Source organism: Plectrocnemia conspersa, unplaced genomic scaffold (assembly GCF_051122295.1).
Source record: "Plectrocnemia conspersa isolate PC_06_02 unplaced genomic scaffold, ASM5112229v1 ptg000010l, whole genome shotgun sequence".
Lineage (NCBI taxonomy): Eukaryota > Metazoa > Arthropoda > Insecta > Trichoptera > Polycentropodidae > Plectrocnemia > Plectrocnemia conspersa.
Window position 1 is genome coordinate 27,901,476 of NW_028277174.1, and position 21,828 is coordinate 27,923,303.

A 21,828-nucleotide genomic window follows, 5' to 3' on the forward strand; every position below is an offset into this window, starting at 1 on the left:
AAAACACTTCCGGGAGCTTTTTAAACACGCACAAATCAAACACGCTACGAGAAGAAATTTATTTTCAGAATCCTAATAATTTGAACCTTCAGTACTTGATTCATCTTGCTTTCGCCATAGCAATAGCTCACTGTTAGTCTTTTTGAGGTACCTATCTAGGATAATTTATTATTTTAAACTTTAAAAAAGTCACTTATTCTGGAGACAACAACCGACTTTAAACCAAAGTTTGCGTACCTCTGCTGCTGTCGAGTTGTTCTTAGACATTATTCGAACACAGGGGCGTTAGCACACAGAGTTTTATCGTCTTGGGCTGGTGTGCTTTTTGTGTGTGAATATTTCGTCTGAATAGAGTGCCGGTGTGGCTCGGTGATTCATACTTTTCTGATTCGCCGACAGGGGTTCAATATCTCCGGTACCCACCCCCAAAACCGACGCCCCAACCCCTTGCTTGCGGCAGGTCATAGACCGATGGTAGTGCTGCAATACGTTGTACACCAATCTGCAATACAATTTGTTCCCTGGAACGTTTTACAATTTAAGCCTCGGCTATATTGCAGAAGCCGCTCGAACAAGGGTTGTGGGGTGGAATGAGAATAACAGTGCGCTGGTATTAAAAATTATCTATCGGGAAATCGTAGATGGTTGATAAAGAAAGGGGGTTTATTCTGGTGCTGAAACGTTATTGTAAAACGATAGTGCTAGATATGTTCTTAAAGAAAATAAAAGGCGGAATAATTGTTATAATAAATTATCGCATGTGGAATATCAAATTTATATAAATAAATAACGCTTATTATATTATGACTTTCAATAACAGAGAAATTTATAGTTGTATCGTGTGCTTATATATTTTACTTTTATTCTTAAAAATATTTTTATGATACAATTTTCACATGTTATAACTTTTTGTGACTCACTTAATTCTAAACCTTGACTTTTCAAATCCCTGCTGTATAGGATCCAAAAAATCATACTTTCATTACAATAAACTTAGACAAGCTTTCACAAGTATAATGCTCCTATGTTTTAGTGCTACTTATTTTATATATTAGTTTGCTAAAAAAAATAATTTGATTTACGACAATTAATTTCAAGTATTTTTCAACAGGATTAAAATCGACACAATCAATTATTTTATTAAAATTTAATTATTCTGGCAGTGTAATATCTATGAATATAAAAAAGTGCCGGAACTCACTTCTTGTAAAGCATTTTATTAAAAAAAAAAATTAAATTAAATTTAAAGCAGCTTTTCCTATCCCACGAAGCGCATAAAAAATTGAACAAAATTTATATTTGTGATTTATTTATCTCAAAGTTTACTGATATGAAAATATTGGGCAAAGTATATTTAAATCGAATTTTAGTCAATAGGAGGGCGCAAAAATTATTATCACTTCTCGGAAGGCAAAAATTCACGTCAAAAGCAATAGAATCGTGTCGGCGCCGTCGCAGTGGGAACGCTCGGTAACGAAAAAAAGCGCAAAACAAGCTTCGTAACGATAATGTTTTTTGTTTTCATATATTTCGTGCGGTACCCATTTGTTAAGCTCTTTTTATTTACATAGATTTTTTAAGTAGTACAGAAAGGATGCCCGCACCTTTTTCATATTCAACCCTCTTATTTAAACCATCTTAAGCATATTTAAACTAATACAATAAATATTCCACAATCTAATCCCGCTTTTTCTTAACTATAATTCCCAAATAAGTAACTCAAAAATTGTTGATAAGAAGGTTAAGAACCATGCGCTTACGGTACGATACATTTCCTTTCGCTTGTTAGCGTGTTAAGTGACGAGAGTGAGAGAGAGATAAGAGCGTGCGTTACATGCGTTCCGCACATCCACCTCTTCTCACTCACTCTCGTCACATAACACGCGAGTGAGCGAAAGGGAATGTATCTCACGGTACGCGCCTCTATGAGAACATACATACATACATATATACTAAATGAATAATACACATATCGAGCATATCATTTAAATAACTACGGTACGTTGTGAGATTAACACAATTAGCAATTAACTAAACCCATTTTCTGCAGTGTATATAAGCAACAACGGTACAGCCGGCCAAATATGCGCCTAAATCAGCGCGGACAAAGGCATATATCCGAGCATTTTTGCGGTCGGGTATTAATGGGATAGTGCTCTAATTGGCCGAGCCGTTTGCTGTTTTGTATGCTTTTTTGGCCTCGGAAACTCCTGCAGCCTCGTGTTCTGCATACTGCATCCACCATTAAAGAAATTGCATGACCGTTCCGGATTTTGCGCGCTAATGCCACGTGCCAACTACTGCTTCAGCCCGCTCCACTAACCGGCAAATAAAATTAGAGCAAATGCCGCTCTTTGAACCTTGATTTAAAGCTGTACAAACATACGATGCTGTTGTTTATGTATCTAATGCACAAGCTGTGTCATCCATTTTCGCTTGATAGAATATTTGATAGTAGATTCATATATAATATTATGTTGAATAATTTTATAAAACACAATTTTTTTCAAGGATATAATATATTTTCGTAGTTTCGACAAGATCTCTAGATCCGGCGACTTTATGGTTTTTAAAAAATTAAAATAAAAAAAAAATGTTAAAAAGATTTTAGTCAATAGAAGAAAGCAAAAAACAACTATCCCTTCTCAGAAGTCAAAAATTCACATCAAAAGCAATAAAATCGTGGCGTCGCCACTGCAGTGCTCGTTACCAAGCGTTCCCACTGCGACGGCGCCGACACGATTTTATTGCTTTTGACGTGAATTTTTTACTTGATCTGAATTATTAGATCAAATACCTATATTTACTGCTACTAATTTACATTCGATGAATAGTTCCTCTCATGTCTAATATTTTTTTAACGTTCAAAAAGCAATACAGTCAATAATAATTTGCAAATAAATTTTAGCACAAACGGAGCCGCTTTAAAAAAACTACAATCTGTCCCTTAAATAATAACGTTTATTGTGAAAGTACTACCTAGAAAGTGAGTGCTTTTGAAGGTAATGTTCCGCTCCTTTTACTTCATGTATGTATAAAAAGTGCTACACCTGAAATATATCAGTACTAGAGTCTCCAATTCGAGTAATCGAGTACTCGATACTCGAGTATTTTTGTCTATTTTTCAAGTACTTGATAATCGAGTATTTTGAAAATTACTCGATTAATACTCGAAATTAAAAAATTTTGAAATATTTCTTAAACAAAAATAACTTTAACTCGGTCCAGTAAAGGTTAACTTCTTGCTTTTATTTGGCGTTTATGCCCGAAGTCCCGAGTTAGAGCGGTTATTATCAGGTATAATTTTTTCATAGTTCCATAGTTGCATAGTTCCGGTCGTCGGCAATGTTAGTGGGTACGACGAAGAAATTTCTTTTGTATTTTCTGTTCGACAGGCCCGACTTATCTAATTTATGGCAATGAACAATATGAAATATCAACAAAAAAAATTTAGGTTTTATGACCATGCAGTTGTAGCGTAAAGTGTTGTAAATTGTTTATACTGATCCCTCAGCTTAAAATATAAATCAAAACAATTGTGTGTTTTAAAGGCATTTAAAGTAAAGTCAGTTCTTTGTGAACCGTTTAGCTCTAGAGTGAAAGGGATTCACCCAAATACATCTTCGAAGGATATAGATTTAAATTCTTCGCATTAATCAGAAGGAGTAGAATATTGTATATTGTTAAGAAAAAAAATCTATTCAAGAAGAATTACAAAATGCTATTTTGTCAATAGTCGAAGAAAATAAGAGAAAAGCAGAGAAGGGAATGAAAGAAGAGAACATAAAAAGAGAGTTCAAAAAATTGTATATCTATAAAAAGCGAACAGATATAAATTAGAAGCCTTATCCAACGCGTAAATGACAATAAGACCAACATCAACAGCAACGGAAAGGGTTTTTTCCATAACGGGAATAATAAAACCAAAGGTTAGCAGTAATATTAAATTTGAGACACTTTTTGCATTATTGTTTTTAAAAAGTATGTTCGTGAAGTTAAAATAATTGTAAAAATTAACATACCAAGTATTTTATTTATTTATTTATATGTGCACGAATTTGAATAATAGCTATTTTGGTACATTTGGTAAATACTCGAAAGTACTCGAGTACTCGAGTATTTTAAAATTTTAATATTCGATACTCGAGTAGTTGATGGTTCGATTAATTGGAGACTCTAATCAGTACATACATCTCAAACAACTAGTTTAGTTCTGATTCATTATTTGAGGTCAGGGTTTACTTTTTTATGAATGTATTCTTGCTATGATTTTTTGCAGAGGAATTTGTCCCTTCTACCCCCACTCTCAGCAGCCCTGAGGATACGTAAAGAAGAGGTTTCATTGATGTGGTGAATACAAACGTTTATTATTACCTAATAATGTATATAAATTATGCAACTTTAATATAGATACGTAAGTGATGTGTCTCAATATTGAATTCAATGTATTTCTATTAATATTTATTCGCATATTTTGGATAGAATAAAACCAATCATTCATATATAGATGATAAAAAAATTCAGAACGATCATAAATTCTCCGTATAACCACGAGGCAATAAATCCAGGGCATAATCAATTTTAATCCACTCCAATTTTCCGGCTCACAATCGAACATTCGTTTGCGGGGAACGTGTGCAAAAACAACCAACCCGGGGGTAAGTGATAGCCAAAACGAAATCTGCATGGGACCGCAGCTGGGGCCATATGCGGCACACGCGAGCCAGCGATGGCACAATATATGTGTGCGTTTTGTGGAAATCAGTCACGTACCACAATGAGCTGTTTCCGCCGCTCACATTCCATACAAATTGAGTTCCGCTTATAAATTGGCACATCCACAGATTGCACACGGTGGTGGTAGTTGTCCGCGGATCGGTTGACGTAATGCCTTTCAAACCGATCCACCCCCCACAATTAAAACCGCCGACTGAAAGGGACGATTCTTGGCTTGGCGGAGTGCAGACTGCAGATATGCTGAAATCCATAAGTCACTGGTTCAATTACGGATTATTTTCTGAATCGGAATGGGGATTATTTTTTTAATTGCTCCTATGCGATGGAGAGTCACTTCGCGAACTTCACCAAATACCAATTAATCTAGAATTCAACAAACGAAAACTTTCAAGTGTTATGATTAAATGCGAAAACTTTCGTTAATTGCCGCTGTTAAGTAGGAATTGTGACCTGGTTTTGATTGGTTTATATCCATTATATATATTGGTTTATATCCATTATATATCTATACATCGTCGTTGATCTTTTAAAAGCTCCGATGTTACAAAATAATATTTTTCGAAGCAATTAAGTTCCTTAATTAAATACTATCCTATTCGAAACAACAACATTAATATTCATAAAATTTATTTTTATTTGCACAGTAAAAAAATAATGTAGCTTTCTTTTAACTCAAATTTTTAAATATATTTTCTTTATATGAATAAACTTAATATCCACATTAAAATTTTTATGTTATTGTTTTTATTATATTTAAATTAGTGTTACTTTATTTTAGGTAAACAAGGTAGCTAATTAGTATTTTTTTAGTAAATCAAAATAGACTTATTTTTTTTGCTTAAAATTGAATATTAATGACACGTGTTTAAATTTAATACAGGATAAAAAATCTGTTTTCAGGACATTAAAATTAGATTAAATAGTGTTTTTGAACTGTCGATTGTATCGATAAGAACGGGAGACTAATTAAAGTGACTTAAAAATTTTTAGTATTGCAATGACCGTCGCTAAGATTCGAAACACATTGCTTACGAATCTGTACTAGAGTAACTATTTATTGTTTATTTCAATAGTAATAATAGTAAAAAATATTTATCTAGTATTTATTTCAAGATGGTTTTGAATAGTTACTTCTTCACTTGTCGCGCATGTTTTCGTTCTTGCCGGCGACTCACTGTATCTTACTTACTATCATTTATTACTGGGCTATTAATTAGAAGCACAACTTTTTAATATTTATTTTTTGAAATACTTCTATTACTTACAAATTAAATAGGCTAAATTGCGAAAGGTCTCAAACGACGCCTCATGAGATTTATTGGGTGCCGCATCAATTCAAATTTAAAGGGTCAATGTTTGTGTTTTTTACGTGGTATGATAACTGAAACGTATAATAAATTAATAGAATTGCTGTCTAGAAATAAATAGAGTAATCAGACATCAATCTCCAGCAGTTTAAGTAATTGCTGCCAAAATCGTTAAGACTTGATTATAATAGTAATCGAATCTCGCAACTCCCCAACTCGACGGTTGGCCGTTTCATTATAGCACATACTTTTGAAGAGTTTGAAAATGTAAAATCTATTCTTAGCTCGCGGGCCAGTTAAAATAAGTTGCGGGCCGTAGTTTGTCGACCCCTGATATGCGTAGATGATGTAAAAACTTTATTTCTCATTTTTTTGCCTCTAATGCTATTTTTTTTTTATTATAAAACATTGCTTGAAAATCTACTTCAAGGGTTATTAACCTGAGGTTCACCCTAAACATTTGAGGGGATTGGCAAAAATAAACTTTTGATTTTTAAACACTAATATTAAAGCAAAATATTGCATTTTTGAAACAATCTATATTTTTTAATAAATATTGTTTTAATTTTTTGCTTAAAAGATAAGCTCATTTAGTATTCGCTACTTATATATTTTACATGGTGATGCACTGGTAACAAAGACTATTTTGTAACTATGCCATTTATCTTAATTAAGATTTTTTCTATGACGAATTTATTCGTCATATCTAGTTAAACGGTTAATCATTGCATTTTTAAACATTTTTTTCAAAAAATCGTTGCAGAATTATAAAGTTCTTCTTTATTAGCTTGAAGTACACTACTTTTTAACAAGTCTGTAAGTGTTAAAATATGTCTTTAAGTTGATGGCTGATGTGTTTTACATTATAACAGGGATTGCTAACATGTCCAGGATTGCGATCGACTATATTTTTTACTGATACTATTTTATCATAAATATATTTATTTAATGGAATAGACAAATTATAATTTTTTTTAATATTCTTAGTACAACATATAATATTAATAAAATAAACAATGATCATGATGGATGATATATAATTCATCATATTGTTTTTTAATTTTGCACCTGATTTTTAATACTCCCTGTTTTTATTGTATAATAGCATCCATCTAATTGCAATTAGCATAAAAGAGCACACCCTAGCTCAATTTATTTAATCATATAAATCCGAGAGATTATGAAATTCTAGGAAAATCTAATCTAATTGATCTGAATTTTAATTACATTATGTATTTTAATTAATTTATTAATTTTAATAATTATTAATTCTGATTATCAGACACGATACAAATTAAACATATTTAGAGTACAATGTATATAGATTAATCACTGATTTTTTGTATTAGTATTATTTCAAACACTATTGAAAATAACGTGTCAAAAAAGATTTGATAATTGTATCATATATATATTGAAGCATTTTTAAAATTTTTATTTTTATTAAATTATTTTTGCTCTACCCTGTAAATATGTACATACTTAAAGACAGCACCTCTTTGAACAATAATTTAGTCTTCGAAGCTGGACATAAGTCGGCTTGAATTATTAATCGAGCATAAAACGTGCAGTAAATCGATTTCGAATAAAGAAGGCGGTCAGGAAGAAGGGTTAAGATTCTGAAATTTCCAGTCACGGAACCAAAAAAAGACCCGACGACATAAACATAAACATTGGGGGCGAAGATATTTCAGACAGACGTTTGAGAAAAGAGAAAGCGAGAGAAGGGTGTTGCTTATGTGTGCGTACGAAGTGGCAGTAAATTGGAGTAAACGGCTGCCATTAAAGGGTGAATACGACGCGGCGGGCAGTAAAGCAGGCGAATTATGCTGACTCTACGGGTCGATATTTTATTGTCCATCGATCGCCAGAAGGTCATGTATTGACGTAGAAAGGCACAATTGGTCAATTATGACGTCAAACGCAAATGGGAGGCTTTGTCGCGGGCGGTCAATAGCTGGGTTTCGTTTTCGTGCGACATGTCATCGCGTTCGTTTTGTGTGTGAGCTATTGCAGACCCAAGTTTAGACATTTATTTCTGGGAGGATTTGATTTCTGCCATAAAAGCTAAAAGCTTTTATCAAGCGGAGCAGAGCTGAATTTAGAAAACTTGTAAGGCAGACTTTGACATTTACATGCTAGAGAACTCAGATTCTTTGTGCAGCTGACTTTTAACATTTGATACCATGTCTTAAAATTTAATTTTCCAGAAAATTAGATCGGAGCAAAATTGATAAAATAAATAAAAAAATTCAATGCCAAATATTAACTGAAAATCAATATCTTTAAACCAATAATTTTGGGCAAATACGTGAGCCCAAAGTGCAAACTTAACATCTAGCATCATTTTTTAAATGGAATAAATCGTTTTCAAGTCAAAAGGAGGATCAATTTTTGATCAAATGTATAGAAGCTAAAGCATTTTATAATAGGGTTCAAAATCTTGGCCAGAAAAATACATGTCATTTAATGAAATACTATAAATTTTAATGAAACCGAAATATTAAAAAAAATATGTCATTTCAGTAAAATTATATCGGATTAAATTTTCACCGATAGACATATATTTTTGCAAGTAAAAATATAATTTATCTGGCATGTGCTATTTATATGATTTCAAATTTTCCATATGTAGTAATAAGTACAAATGTAATAGCTACCCTTACCGATATTACTATTCACTTCTATTATAAGAAGTATTTTAAAACAGAATTTTGGGCAATAGGAGAGCGCAAAAACAATTATAACTTCTCAGAAGGCAAAGATTTACGTCAAAAGCAAATAATCGTGTTGGCGCCGCCCTAGTGGGGACGCTTGGTAACGAGCGTTCCCACTACAACGGCATGATTTTATTGCTTTTGACGTGGATTTTTGACTTTTGAGAAAGGATAAATTTTTTGCGTTCTCATATTGGTCAAAATACGGTTTAAATGTGCTTTCCCACTGCGACGGCGACTAATTGACAGATTCTGTTATTGTTTTGGACTTTTTTTAGTGGACCGGCGGCGCGGCGGTTGAGAAGTAACTAGAATTTTCTTTTGTTTTTAAACTTTTATATTAAAAAATAAAAGTTTGTAAAAATAAAGAAATAAAATAGTCGACCACGAATTGCATTTGAAACATTAAAAATACCGTAAAAAAGAATAATCGAGGGCTAAACTAGCATAATCACTGAACATAAACAATTTTTATGATCCTATTGTAATACGATTAGAACTCTGAAACTTTGATATTCATTGGAGAAAAAACTACATTGAAACGATCGATCGAAACATTTTAAAGTCGAAGTTACCGTATTATCAGCAAAAATAAAAATAGCACATGCTCATTTGCGTTGTTTGGTCGTACGTATTTCGCCAGTCGACCATTTTTCAAAATTGTACTCAACACAAGAGCCTTGCTGCAACATAAAACCGTTAGCGTACTTGACTGATAGCCTTCGATAAGTTCTCCCGCCTCTTACGGTGCATTTGACCCAAAAAGAACGATGTTTTCCCCTGTAGAACAATTTCACCAAACAGTATATAGCTCACACAAAAATTACTATAGATTTATCTAAAATTACTATAGATGTTGTCACCACAACACATTATATACACGTGTAACACATTAATTATTTGTAATTATAATTATTTACACGTATAGTACATTATATACACATGTCATAACGTTTGAACTATACTGTAAATACAGAATAATTGAATAAATAAAAATCAGTCGCTACAACTATATAATCGTACAGTCGTGTTATTCACGGAGCATCCTCACTCTTCTCGCTGTTCCGCAACATTCGTCCATCTGAGAGACGGTGGAAAAGAACAATCAATTGCAGAAGGATAGCGAGTTTTTTTAATTTGCTATTACCATTAGATTAGAAGTCAAACTCAAATTCATGCGGTACTTTTTTACAAGGCAACGAATATTTAAAGTCTAGATTATGCCGCGTATTTGGCAACTAAAACTGTTAAAGGGTTTCTCACGGTGGTGTCCCATTTTAACGAAGAAACCTATTTTTTCTTAGACAGTTTAAAAGTTTTATCACGTGCCAAATTGCCATTTTTTATAAATTTGATAGACAATATAATTATTCGTATATCATGTATATAATTTTAAGATGAATCTACAAATTAGCAATAAGTGGTTTCAAAAACCGTTTTACTCTAGTAAATCTAATAATAAACATGTTTTTAAATAACACTTACTTTTCGTGAGATTTTAAACTGTTACCAAATAAAGATTTTACAATTTATTAACTAAAATAGCAGTTTGCGAGTAAGATATCAAATATTAAATATCTATATTTAGTGCTGCGCGGCCAAATTCGTCTCGATTGAATTAAATAGCTCTTTTAGTGAAAATATCAAAAATATTACGTTACCAACTAACACAAGGTGACTTCGCGCTAAACTTAATCGTTTTCTTTAAATAAATATCAGTTATTATTATTATATCTCTCCCTTTTTAGATCGCGTGTTTTAGAAATTATGGTAAGACTATAAACATCATTGGAAACTATAATAGAATAATAGTTATATTACTTTTAACTGAATGAAACTTGGTACTAGATATACGTAAATAACCTAATGAAAAATAGCAACCGTTAATTGGTTAAAACTTTTAATAATATTTCAAAGAGTCCAAAGAAAGCAAACCAATTACTTTTATCATTTTTTTAGCAAGTTTTCACGACAATTTTTTTAACTTATCTAAACGATCGCGGATTGTCTTGACAATTGTATAATATAAAAAAAATATCATTTATTCGACAATACATATATAAGCAGAAACGTTGTAATCATTTCATTAAGAACAAACTTATACTTTGAGTTTGGTAGCAACAAAGTTAAGAGAATAGCAGTCTTTTACTTCGATCGTCAGATCTTGTCAAGCCAGGCCGTCACATTAAGTCGTCAAGGGTTAAATTGAGCTTCGAATCGATTTGAATAATCCATCAAGTATCTTATACATAATTGTTCTAAGCTGCTTCCGCTTCCGAATATAACTTAAAATGAAACAAAAATTCTCTACTCTGAAAATCGTATCGTTTTTAATGAACGGTGTATAATAATACACGTAAACAAAGGAAATATATTTAATTATAATAATAAATAATAATAAAAATAAAAATTGAATTTTCGAGCCGCCTGTAATGCGTTCTGTTGTTTCGACCAATGAAAAATCAGCATTCAAATATAAAACAAGATGGCCGACAGTAACGTGACAACAGTTGTAAATAATTATTATTTATAAATAAAATTTTGCTACGGGACAATAATTTTCATTAATTCGTCATTTGACTGAATATAAATAATCGGATTGCAAATTAACTAGCTGTGTTATAACCGTGTATATTAAATATATACATAATGTGTTGAGGATTAGAAGAATACATTGATTAAACTAGATAAACAATCATAAAACAATCTCTGTAATGAAATCTTTAAATTTTGAATTCCCGGCGACGGGCTCCGAGGCCGAAAAGTGAGTTTTTCCTTTTATATTACATAAACATTGCTTCCGATTTAATGCATATATACGTTAGATTAGACTGAACGTTTAAAACGTACCTAGGTACGTTTTAAAGGTGAGCATGTAATATATACTTAGTACGTATGAAGATTGAGGTTAATGTCAATCAAACCGTATAAATGCTAATAAAACGTTGCAACAACTAAGCGATATTTTTCGTGGGTGCGCACACGCGTTGTACTCTGAACCAGGGATGCGAAGAGAGAAGCGGCTGCTTCTGCAACTATTACTATTTTAAATTTTAAATTTTAGTAGGCCTCCTCTTGGTTAAACTTCAAGTAAGAGTGCTCTTAAATTACTGTTGCCAAGATCACTAAAGTATGAAAAAATTATATTCACTCCTCCTATAAAAATGAAGCGGTTTTTTATTAAATAATATTTACCGATCAATTTAGAAATGTTCAATTAATATGAAAAAATACGTTTAAGCAAATTTTATATTGATTTAAAAAGGGAATAAGGCTATTATTAATTATTTTCTGTATTTTATTTCCAGCATATAAAACTAGTTAGGTAAATTAAATATTCAGTTTTTAAACTGAACACTCTTGATTGCTGCATATTTTTTTTTATAAATATGGTATTATATTAAAACATTAAAAATATGTTTTATAAAGTGTATATGATGTGCTTTTATTCCTAAGCCCGCTTAGGTGATTAGCCGGAAAACTCTCAATTACCCTTAACAAACACGATCACCGTTCATTACACCGTGTGGCTTTTATCTACGTTACATTGCACATTTGGTGTTATTTTTAAACCTTTTTTACATGAAAAATCTAATCGGCACGCGTACGAAAAACACACACATAAAATAGGCTTAATCAATTAACTTTGTATACACAATAAAACACTATTAATAGCCAGCGGGTAAATACCTAGAGCAAAGGTACTATATACGAACTACATAAATGTATGCAGAGAAACATAGTGAAATTTCAGCGAATAAATCAAGCGTACGAAATTGCTGAAAGTGAACATGCCATGGTTGAAATTAGATCGAACGCCGAAACACGACTCGACAGGAACCGGCGTGTGCGATAAGCCCTTTCGGAGATAAGCGAGGGTGATTGCGCGCTATCGGTAATAAGTCCTATGCGACAACCAGGGCCGCAGCCGGGGAACTTTGCGCCCCCGGAAAATTAGCAAATCACCGTCGATAGAAATTTAACGCTTTGATAGCTTAGCGTTAAAGACATCGGATTTCCAAAACATCTAATGACGGTCGTAGGCGAGAAATACTGCATCTAATGGGCATAACGATCGAACAGTCGTGGGATTAAACCTATATTATTATTAAGGTACCCATTAAGTTCATCGAAAATAAGTATTTGAAGGAAAATGTCAAATTAGCCTACATAAAAAAGCCCACATAGTATTGGAAATTAATGTGACCAGGGCCGCCGAGAGCGAACCCGCGCCCTGGGAAAACAATGATTCCGGACCTCATGACAAAAATGGCATTTTATATGTTTTTAACATCGTGATATAATTTCTTGAATAAATAATAATAGGTATGAGTTAACTCTTTATATGCTACAAATAAATATAAAAATTAGCCAACGTTGCGACATATTTTATACGAAATATTAAAATTATTAAAAATATCTACTCATAATAATTACCTAATGATTAGTAGTGTTTTTTTTTGCTGCTTAGTGTTGCTATATAGGGAATTTCCAGTTCAGTTTAAAAGCAATAAAATCGTGCCATCGCAGTGAAAACACTTGTTTATATTTAGACTTTTTATAACAATATTACGAGTGAAAATCTTGACCAATAGGAGAGCGCAAAAAACAATTATACCTTTTCAGAAGTCAAAACTCTACGTCAATAGCAATAAAATCATGCTCTTTGCCTAAGTAAATTTCAAGATTTTATGGACTCATAACTTTTCATCACTAAAATAAATAAATAATTTCGAAAAATTTGCTTATTTGTATTAGTAGAGCTAATTAATAGTAAGGGAAAATGTGTTTTAAAGTCATAAATCACAATTTTTTTTCTAGCAATAAAATTTCGTTGTGATTGATTAGTTGTTCGGTAATAATGTTTGTCATTTTTGTAATTGTTTGTATTTTTTGAACTATATATGGAATTAAAAACAAATTTAAATACTTGCTGTAGTTTTATTATTATGATTTATTTATTACATCAATATTATTCATGTGGGCTTTTTTGTGTGGGTTTATTTGCCATTTACTTATCGATAATTTTCGTGTGGGCTTTTTTCACCTAATTTACTTTCAAGCATTCATCAATACTTAAGGAAATTTTCATGTAGGGAATTAAATGTTGAGTATATTTATACTTAAGCCTATTTTTGAAAATCGATCAATCACATAATTAGTATAATTATTGTTTTATTTATTACTGGTAGAAATAACAAATATTAATTGTGTATTATAAAATTTAAAAATATGATAGGCTTTTTATTAAAGGTTAAAATACTTAATATAAACACAACATGAAGATTTGGGATTTTAACCCAAATATCTTTTTACTAAACGCTACTCAAACGACTATTAAAATAGTGTTTGTAATATTTTTTATTGTATTATTTTTAAAATTTGAAAAAGTTAAAATCGTGCGTGACAAATTTTTTAAGTTTATTTTTAAGGGTGGAATTATGATTCTGGTGTAAAAGAGATACCTCTTATTTTTACTACATTACTTTAGTAATTGATTAATTTTAAATTGCAACTTAAAATACGAAGAGTGATTTTTCCTAATAAATATATTTTCGAATAATTCATTTCAAACAGCACCATTGATTAGCCCAGAAAACTTGTATACTATGTATAATGTGATTTATTTTAATTATTAAAAATTATAATATTATGATATGTTATTTTTCATACCTTAGAAAATTTTCGTCGATACTAACAGTTTATTGAGTCGAATAATTTTAAATAAAATTTCCATGTATTAATTATTATAAGCTAATCAAATATCACATAAAAAACTATAAAATATTAGAATATTCAAAGATATTCGTAAAGTCATAAAAAATTAAAAATACAGTATTTTTTATATAATTAAAAAATACAAAGATTTTTAAAACAGTGAAGATTTTGTATTTTGAGCATTAAGAAGTTTCATTTTAATTATTTTTGCTGACGAAAATCTAAAGCTTGATATGCTCAAAAAAATATGTTATTTAAGACAGAATTAAAATGAAGTATTTATAACATTTAAAAGAAGTAAAAAATCAAAGTAAAAAAAACAGCCATTGAGATCTACAACTGCACAATATTAACTCGGAAATATGAGTTATTTCTGAAATTTCGGCAATAACTGAGTGTTTTATTTTTTTATTATAATGTTTGTTTGCTATTAGTTTTTTTATGGTTATGGTTGTTATATTATATTATAAATGACAAATATAAAAGTATGAATTTCGCAAACAAAAACTAGATCTTGATAATCCAGCAGCATATCGGGGTGGGGGGAAGGGATGATCACCTATATTATCGTGAAATACAAAGATTTAAAATATAAATCATGTAGTTTTATTATTAAAAATATGAACGAATTGTTTGACAAATATTCAAATAACAAATAATTTAAAAAAATTCAATTTATTATGTATTAAAATATTTGGATTAAAGTCTCTAGTAATAAATCAACATATTTGTGCATTATTTAAAAAATATTAAGAAGGTATATATCGTTTTTATGACTTACATTAGTTTTATTGAATGTGACGATAAATAAAAAATGTATTATTCGCTTAATTTTTTACCTAAGTATATAATGATTTTATTTCATACGTTATATATTATAAAAATGTATATTCCAGTAACTTTGCAAAATTATTTAATAAATTTTTGAGTAAGGAAAAATTGGAAAGCATAATTTAATTAGGTTTGTAAAAAGTAACTACTACCATGTTAATGTCAACAACTAGCTACATATTATGTTGAAAGAAAATCTTTTTTGTTCTCCTATAATTTTTTTATTCATTAGTAGATACAATATTTTTTACTAAAAAAATAATTTAACAGCAAAGTTTTCTTGAAGTAAAACGGAAATTGATGAAATTTATATCATTGCAAGTTTGTTTTAAATTTGTGTCATGCTCTATAAGATCAGTATTAGGGGTATCATGTGGGTAACTCACAAATAAAAATAATAATTATTTTTTTACTATAAATTTATATTTTCTTAAAAAATATAATCGCCGGCGTAGCGCAAAAAAATGTGATTTTACCCCAATAACTGTGACAAAAGAATTGTTATAAATATGTGTTAAAAGCGTAATAAACTTTTATTACTTGCCGCACAAGTACATTTGCTATGGAGACGTACGCGACGATCGGAGATTGGGATGGATTAGGTGAATGCAACAACAATGGGCTGTCTAATGGGTCATTTCTTTAGCTGTTCAAACTACAATGGTTATGAAAGAATATAACAAATCTAATTCTACCCCTTAATCGTCGTAATTGGTTCAAGCGTCGAGAGTAAGTAGTGCAAAAAAACATTCTTCATCATGACCAGCGTATATAAGCGCGTAAATAATGTACATAATACATTTTCATTATTATTAATAACTTCCATCAGATATTTTCGACTTCGGATACACGAGATTTCATACGAGTTTACATCAAGCGGAGCTACGCTTAACAACTATTGGGACCGAAGAAGCAGCCGCTATACCATTTGCAATCGCAATTGAGAATTGGTTTTAAGCAACTACTATAAATCTCTTATTTAAGAAAACTTCTACGTTCTTCGCAAGAAGTACTATAAATCTTAGTGTAAGTTAAATTGTAATCCACATATTTCAGATTAAAGTCACCTATATATATAGATACATATTTTTTAAATAGTTGCAATACTATTTGCCCTCTACACCGTAGCGGCCCTGGCGACAATAGGGACGATTAAGGAATGCGCGCAAAAGTAGCGTGATGATCGGAGAGCGCGATTGTGGTTACTAAAAAAAACTTGTATGAATGTGAAAGTGTGACGCCACGCCATTGCGAACACCCTGTATACATACAGCGGAAATCGACGAACGATTAGAGCTTTTGATTTACGACCTAAAAATTGCGGGTTTCGACCCAAATGAGGCCCTGATTTAAAGAAACGTACCTAATCACATAAGCGACTTAGCACGTTTCTATACCAAACTGATGATACAACCCCATTTAGTTAATTGAAAATACTTATGTGCCATGTTTTTATCTAACATCTGGAATCCATTGATGTGATGCAATTTTTTTTATCAATTCACGTACGTGACTTTGGTAAAGTTCGCCAGTACTTTTATACGTCAATAAAATTCGTGGAAATGATGACGTCATATATGACGCAATTGTGAAAAAATCCGATACATTGAATATATGTTTTAATAAAAAAAACTTACTTACCATCTTCATTTAATGTCAATGTCGTTTTTCCATTTTCATTTTGTTCACTATGCTCAATAATCCCATCACTAAGCCGTCGATTTATTCCAATGTTAGAAATATCAAGAGTAATCTCTCACCATATTCTTTATCACTAACTGTCAATATAAAAAAAAATATATTTAGATTATTGTATTTTTTTGGGCTTTGTCGCGAACACGTCGAACGGGTATTTAGGTTCGTAAATGCCTGATTTTTTAATTTATGGTTTTAGGTTTTCAGGTCAAGTCTCATTAGGCAAGGTCGAATGTTTGTGTGTGAATGTTGTGAAAATTTTATGGAAAAAGTTTTTCCTGTTGTTCACCCGTGTGATGTTTTCGCATGTTGTTAAATTTCGACATAATTTTATTCAAATCTGCTAAAAAAAGAAGATAAACTTAAAAATAGAACGAATAGCTATTATTAAAAAGGGTTGATGTAAACGAATCGATTCGATCGTGAATGAATTCTTTTTAATAAAAAAAATATATTCTACTATCTTATATAAATATTATTTACTCTATCAAGAAAGATAAATATTAAAAAAAATATAAAATACTTCATATGAAGACTATTTTAACATAGTAACAATAAAATAGTAATATGTATAATCCTTTAATACTTTAAATAAAAATGCAAATGAAGCGATTGAGTATTTAATCCAAAAAATCTTTGCACGGTTATTAAATAATCACTCTAGTTAAAATTTGCGAAATCTTTATAATTGAAACAGTATTTTTAAATGTGTATAGATTTTTTTTATTTGATAGTTGTAAAACTTAAAAATTGAATTCACAGTAAAATGGTAACATTATAATTATTTTATAGGTTTTTTAATATTTCGTTGTAACATGACAGGTGTAAGCCTAATGCATTACAACAGGGTAAATCTGTACTAACTGGGTAAGTCAATCAGATAATAAGAGTCTGAAAATCGGTGACATCTATATAATTAATTATTATGTGTGTTATATTATATTAACACAAGATGTCATTTTGTAGCTGGAACCGGTTTTTAAATTGTAGCGTATTTTTATAAGTATAAATTTGAGTCTGTATAAATATAAATTATTTTATATAAATTATTTTCAAATATATACATATATACCTATATTGCTATTTATTTTTACTTTAATTACTATTCCTGTATTTTTGTGGTGATAGATAAATTAATAAGTTGACCAATAAAAATATTTTTTATAAAAACATTTCAATTATTAAATTTTATTATGCTTAAAATATTAAATAATGCAGCAAAACTTACAAATATATTCTTAAGACAAATTTGTTTCAAAAATAAATTATTAGTAAATATGTATTACCAGGTGAATTATATTTTAACTGGCGTTTCAGTGAAAACATATCGGAATACATTTTCACCGGTATAAATATATTTCAACTAGCGAAAATATAATTTATCTGAGAGGCGCTAGTGAAATTATATACAGAAATTAAATAGTAAAGAATACAGTTTTACTGCAACTGAGCAGTTAAATTGTAAACTAATTGATTGATGAATTTTAACTAGCTGAGTTAGTAACATTATATTTATACTAGTGAAAATATAAACAATTTTATTTATTAATTAGAAAATTGAATGAGAATATTTTAACTTCTTAATTTTTTTTGCTATTTTTTTTACTAATACATAATAACAAAGAAGGAAAATAATCTATTTTAGCTTTATCTTCTTTTTTTCTACAAACAAAAAAATTACGTCCAGGATTTTTAATGTGCTACTATTTTTTGAGACATTATTAGGTTTATAACTGTTGTTTTCCTATTATTATTTTATGTTAGCATATCTGTTTCTTATTTTATTATACTAATATGTATATTATTATTATGTAACTGATTTAAAAATATGTTTAACGTGAAGTAATATTATCCGCATACAATTAAGCTGTGTTGAAAAATTTGGCTGTGTATAGAAAATATTTTTTATAAATAATTATTTTCTATATTAATTAAAGGATTACATTTATTTTATTTAGTAAAATAAAACTATTATGACAATAAAAGCTACGCTAACGCGTCAAATTAGTCATAAACAAAAATAATACGAGAAAATAAAAAAAGAACATAAAACAAAATTCTAGAAGTTTTTCTTTAATATTGATTATTAGTTTTCAGTCAAGCAAAATGCTACAAAATACTTTTAGAATTTATGTATGTATATTTATATATATATATATATATATATATATATATATATATATATATATATATATATATATATATATATTATAAATAATTCGTGATCATGGCCGGAAAATCACGGCCGAAATATAGAATACAAGAAAGAAAAAATCGCGATGAATCCCGAGATTTCAAAAATAATTATACTCGCAAAAATCTAAAAATCCATGTGATTTGCACTTACTTTTTTTTCTATATTTCGGCTGTGATACTCTAGCCATGTTCACGAATTTTCCGTAACAATTAACAGTTACAGAAAATTCGTGACCATGGCTGGAGCATTACAGCCGAAAAATTAATCCTGAGATTCTAATAATATAATATATATATATACAAAATTTTTGCAAAAATTTCATAAAGATAAGCATCTTTACAGCGATTAAAATTATATTTATGAAAAAATAAGGGATTGAATAAAAACAACAAAATATAACACTGAGAATCGTGTCAAATGCAGCTCGGTTTTACATCGTAATATAAAAAGAGACGCTTTTTTATAAAAAGTAAGTAAATTAAATAAAAAATCACTGTGGGAGAAAGATATCTTATAAAGATGCGTTATTAATAAAAATATAGCTGTAGATAATGTCTAGAATAAAAAGATATGAAAAACGAAGAAATAATAATAATAAAGGTATTAAAATAAAATAAAAATATACATATAAAAGATAATAGAAATGTACTATATACTTTATATTGTATTTCGCAATATTTTTTTTTCAAGATTTATCATAAAGTATTATATTTGTCATGTAGAGCTACGTTCCAGTTTGTTTTTTGTGTATTTATATTATATCATAAATTAACAGGGTTTCTGAAACTCTCCAAATATTCAGGACACGCTTTTTCCTCAACTCAGGCGCTTGACTGCGGGTCACATGACCCCTAGATTTGGGTCGTTTATTTTCGACCCCGCCGTTTTTAGATACCTAGGTATCACAAGGGCTGTATCTTTATATGCGTGTCGCCTTTATGATGATGCCCGAAGGTCGCCTTCTCAGGTAATGATGGCATGGTATGCAGACGGATCGGGGGTGGCGGCACGGTAGCCAGTACGCATGCACTGAAACGCTCGTAGTACGGATCGGTTCTATTTATAGTCTCGGCGGCTCTACCATTTTGTTTTCATAACATTTTCACGCTTTCGCACGTTGTTGATCAATATTCTTGTCGACAATCATCCCTAAAGATTTTGCCTTAATAATATGATACGAGCATTATAACACAACATAACATACCCTCGCCCCCACCCCTATTCAATTGACAATTCATTCACTACGTTGATTGTAGCGCACAACAGCTTGTCAATCTAGTATCACGATCATTAAGATAATAACATATACGAATGTTGTATATGTTCATTCATGATCGAATCTAATGTTCAACAGCTGTATTCTTGTATTGATCCATCGTTAGCACAAAACTCAGATCAGCACTATATAGCACGATCTCCATTGATGCTATTTTGAAACCGTTCATTGATGTCATCTCAAGTACTAATATTTCAATAAACGCGTTTTATTTGTTTTCATACAAATGACAGAACAACACCCGTCTATAAATAGCGAATAAAATCGATAGTGTTTTATTTTTATTTTATTTATTTTTATATGTACTATTTTTTAGCCACGATTTTAAATGTATGTGGTAAGTTGTATGTATGTGTATATACATATATAGTATAACCACAGGAGATAGGTTAGATGAGTTCACGTGAATTTCGGGCGAGGTCCGGCCATCTTCGCGACGGTTGCGGCGGTAGCATTGTGTGTTGTATTTTAGGGTTGGTATTACTGCTTGTGGAACGAGGGTGTTCAGAAAGTGAGGTTAGGTCGGATGGGTTCTCGCGAACGCGGTACGTACGTTTGCGGTTAAGGGTGTCGGGGGTAGTTTCGCGCGATTCAGAGGACGACGCACCCCTGGCGGCGCGCTCGCGTCGACTGGCTGTGTGTGTCGCGTTTTGCAGTGGCGTTGGCGTGCGCAAGCGTACTGAAGGCTTTTCGGCGCCGACGCACTGGGGGTGAGCTACATTCACGCGGATTTACGAAAACGTTAGGACGCTGGCTGACCGGCCGGCGCGGCGCAAATCAAAAAGTCAATTTACACTCTAAAGCTTCGTCAGGTGGTTATGTAGTTAAGATGTGGGTGATCAGTCAAATAAAAACTCCACTTTCGGTAAACCATCCTCAATTATAGGCGGAATTCTTTTACTATTGACGGACTTTTATGTGTTCGCATCCACTAGCCTAATAGCACGATGGCTCGTACAATAACTTTTTAATAATAAAAATATCCGCAGACCACAAATTAATTTTATTTTTTATTTTTGATTGACCAACTTTTGAAGTGAGGTACCGCAGCAAGCTGGAGTATGGCTACTGGACGCTCATATTCTTTTTAAACGGCACTACAGATGCAGCGTTTGATAGTACGATAAGACTACAAATACACATCTGTATCGATTTATATTTATAGTCTTATTGTTACAATGCTAGCAATGGAGACGCAGCTTATGTTAGCACACATTTTTTTAAATACGTTTATATACATATGCAACACATGTTACTGATTTATTAGCTACAATTTGATAAAAAATAAGAACATAAAATAAAACGTTGGTGGTTATAATATAAGGAAAAAACTAATAAACCTTTTACAAA

The 21,828-nt window shown here is 30.8% G+C and overlaps 1 protein-coding gene across 1 annotated transcript in view; it reads right to left on the minus strand.

Annotated features, from left to right (window-relative positions):
- The window catches only part of fid (class I SAM-dependent methyltransferase fire dancer), a 46,941-nt gene extending 25,837 nt beyond the window's left edge, over positions 1-21,104 (minus strand). The window contains exon 1 of the mRNA XM_088195145.1: positions 21,032-21,104. The gene's annotated coding sequence lies outside the window, so the exon portion shown is untranslated. The remainder of the gene's footprint in view (positions 1-21,031) is intronic.
- Positions 21,105-21,828: the final 724 nt, after the last annotated feature.